The sequence below is a fragment of the Orycteropus afer genome, unplaced genomic scaffold (genome assembly GCF_000298275.1).
Source record: "Orycteropus afer afer isolate SDZICR_OR568_19922 unplaced genomic scaffold, OryAfe1.0 scaffold00143, whole genome shotgun sequence".
NCBI classification, from domain to species: domain Eukaryota; kingdom Metazoa; phylum Chordata; class Mammalia; order Tubulidentata; family Orycteropodidae; genus Orycteropus; species Orycteropus afer.
The window spans coordinates 3,800,620-3,804,722 of record NW_006921730.1 but is presented as its reverse complement, the minus strand read 5'-3'; positions in this window follow the sequence as shown (position 1 = coordinate 3,804,722).

Sequence of the window (4,103 nt, the reverse complement as noted above, 5' to 3'; positions counted from 1 at the left end):
ATTCAAAATGGCCAAAACCAGTCCATTTCAGCTCACCAATGCCTAGGATATCAATCTTTATCCATTCCATTTCATTTTTGACAACTTCCAATTTTCCTAAATTCATACTTCATACATTTCATGCTCCGATTATTAATGGATGTCTGCAGCTGTTTCTTCCCATTTTGAGTTGTGCCACATCAGCAAAGGAGGTCCCGAAAGCTTTACTCCATTCATGTCATTAAGGTCAACTCTACTTTGAGGAGTCAGCTGTTCCCCAGTCATATTTTGAGTGACTTCCGACCTGAAGGGCTCATCTTCTGGCACTTTTTTGGACAATGTTGCAGGGCTATTCCTAAAGTAACATATCAGACAGTGTTTCACTGCTATTCATAAGGTTTTCACTGGCCAATTCTTTGAGAAGGATGCCCACTTCCTTCTTCTAAGTCATCTTAGTCTGGAAGCTCTGCTGAATCCTGTCCAACATGGGTGACCCGGCAAGTATTTGAAATACTGATGGCATAGCCTCCAGCCTCACAGCAACATGCAAGCCACGACCAAATTGACAGACAAGTGGTGGGGAAAAGATCTTAGATATTACCAAGTTCAACTGTCCCCCCTCACCTCTATTCTTACACCCATTTACATACGAGGGCACCTAGGTCTAGAAATGTTAAGGGACTTGTCTATAGCTAATAAGTAGCAGAACTAAAACTAGAACACTGGTTGTTGAAGTTCCAATCCAGGACTCATATTTTCAACAATTCAAATTTAGAATATAGATATGTGTAGAGTAGAGGTCAGTAGATTTTTCTGTAAAGGGAAAGATAGTAAATAATTTAGGCTTTGTGGATCATCTGGTCTCATGGTCACAACCATTCAGCTATGCCTATTATGTAAAAGGAATCATAGATAATATATATACAAATGAGTATGGCAATATTCCAATAAAATTTTATTTATTGAAACAGGCAGCAGGCTGGATTTAGCCTGTGGGGTGTAGTTTGATGCTTTTGGTCAAGGGGAACAGTGCTGCACTTCCTCAACTTCTGACTCACTGCCTTCAGGTCCACCATTCAGGTTCTGGCTTGGGTGAGAGCAGAAGAACAGAGCTCTGTTCTGACCAATATCCACAAGGGTTCGAGAAATGTCAAAAAATACTTCCCAACCAATGCCAATGTCATAACTCATTAAAAGCACACACAAACACCAGCGGGAGAAAAGGAGAAAGGGTGTGGAGACAGGCAAATGAGTGAAAGTTCTGGTTACCAAAAAAAAAAAAAAACAGTTGCTATCAAGTTGATGGGAGCTCTGGTAGCATAGTGGCTAAGACACTTGCCTGCTAACAGATGGCTGGCGGTTCAAACCCACCAGCCACTCTTCAGAAGGAAGGTTGGGCAATCCTACTTCCGTAGTGATACTGCCTCGGAAACCCAAGGAGGGGTCGCTATGAGTCGGGGCCGACTCGACGGCACGTAACAACAACAACAATCAAGTTGATGAGGACTCATGGTGACCCTGTGTTTCAAGTAGAACTATACTCCATAGAATGTAGTTTTTTATGGTTGTGACTTGCTCTGGTAGCATAGTGCCTAAGGCACTTGACTGCTAACCAGAAAGCTGGTGATTCAAACGCACCAGCCACTCCTCGGAAGGAAGGTTGAGCAATCTACTTCTGTAGTGATACCGCCTTGGAAACCCAAGGAGTCGCCGCTATGAGTTGGGTCTGACTTGATGGCACATAGCAACAACAACAACACATCTTTTTCTGAGACACTTCTGGGTGGATTCCAATGGCCAGTCTTTAGTTAGAAGCACAGTGCTTAACCATTAGCATGACTCAGGGACTTTTTGTCTTAGCAATTTAATTAAATGAGATTAAATTGAGTGGCCAAGTTTCTTCTTTATTGGTATCTCATTAAACTAAAACCAAAGCCATTGTCATCTAGTGATTCCAACTCATATATATAAGATTACATGTTAACTACCTGTAAATCTCTACTGCTCTCTGGTGGTAACATGATGCCATTGGAAGACACTCCAGCAAAGTTGAGTATAGTAGAACTTAAATACTGAATTCATAAAATTCTTTGGGACAATAAAGAACTAAATAAGAGCTAGATGGAGTATTTTCAAACTACTACACAAAATCATAATGAAATCCCCGAAATACTTCTATAAATGGTTTCTCCTTGGACATAAGTCCTTGTTATTGTTGTTTTTCCTATCAGGCCCAAGCACTACTTTTTCTGACACCTAAGATCCTATGTTTTTTCCTTTCAATAAAGCAGAAGCATCATAATTGATGAATCATGACTCAAAGGAAGCTTTAATTCTTTCAGAATTTTTGGATAGGATACAAAATGGTGCAGCCAAGAGTTCAAGGAGATTAAGTATCCACCTGGCGGTTGGCTGAAAGCAAAGGAGTTTTTAATGCAAATTGCAATTCCAGGTGGTACATGTAGGTGATGTCATTAGGCTGCTAACTGAGAGTCAGCAGTTCAAACCCACCAGGTATTCTGGGAAAAAGATGAGGCAGTCTTCTTCTGTAAAGATTTTCAGCCTTGGAACCCCTAAGAGGCAGTTCTACTCTGCCCAAAATAGGGTTACTGTGAGTCATAATCAACTCAGCAGCAGTGGGTTTAAGGATGAAAGTAGATTGCCTATTTCCAGTGCCTTAATCACTCCCAAGAAGCAGAGAATCCCAACTTCAGTTTCTCATCGCTGAAAACTGTCCTTCAGAGATGGGTTGATATTTCATTTCAGGAGACAGGTTCAGACCTGTCTTATTTTAATATTATTATTAATTTTATGTCTTATTTTAATATTATATTAATTTTAATATTAATAGTTTTGTGGCTCCTGGTGGCTTAGGCCACCACAGGAGAAGACAGACCCCAGAATGAAGGCTGAGAAAGAGTAGGAGCAATGAGATAGTGTGGATGTTCCATGAGCACAGAGATTATGCCTGCCCTATCCACTATGGTTTACACTCCTGGCACAGCAATTAGTGAGGAAGGTTGAAGGAGCCCTTCACTGAAACCTGCAAAATCTTTACAAGCTAAAGACAGGATTAAAGTAGGCATTAATTTTAGTGACTAACTTGCTGTCTTTCCCCTCCCTTATAATTCTCATCTGAGTAAATAGTTGGCTGACACCTCTGTTGAGTTGGACCCAACTCATAGCGACCCCTCTTTGGGTTTCTGAGGCAGTATCACTATGGAAGTGGATTGCCCAATCTTCTTTCCGAGGAGTGGCTGGTGCGTTTGAACCACCAGCCTTCTGGTTAGCAGTCAAATGCCTTAGGCACTATGCCACCAGAGCTTCTATAAACTATATACAATTCTACAAATTTATTTTTATTCATATTAGAAGTAGAGAATAGTTAAGTTACAAATCAGAAGATAATGGTAGGAAATGGCATGGCCAATATATAAGGAAGTTCTTTCCAAATTCATAGGTCTATGTCTCCTTTTCTCAATATCATAGCATCACAAAACTTGTGGTTTGAAGGGGCTTTACGGCCTGCTTTGCCCAAGATCAACTTGATGTTATCTATTCAGAATTTCACAAAATGCTTACCAAATGATGGTCACTTACCCTTTGTTCAAACACCTCCAGACTGAGGGAACTCAATACCTGCAAAAACACTTTTTATTTTTGGTGAGGATGGAAGTTGAAGCAATAGGAAAGAATAGAAATAGGAAATTATAGAACTGTAATGTTCCATAGGTTGCCACCAGCCACAGGTGGTTATTGAGCACTTGAAATGTGGCTAGTCCAAACAGAGCTATGTTGTGGTTTTTGAGGACAGTACAAAAAAAAATAATAATAACTGGAAGCTATGTCACCAGTATTTTCAATAACACCAGGGTCACCCATGGTGGACAGGTCTCAGTGGAACTTCCAGGTTAAGACAGAGTAGGAAGAACCTGACAGTCTACTTCTAAAAAACACCACCAATGAAATCTTATGAATAGCAGTAGAACACTGTCTGACATAGTGCAGGAAGATGAGCTTCTGAGGTTGGAAGGGACTCAAACTACAAGTGGGGAAGTAGAGTCAACCTTAATAACATGGTTGGAGTAAAGCTTTCAGTGCCTTCATTCGCTGATGTAGCACAA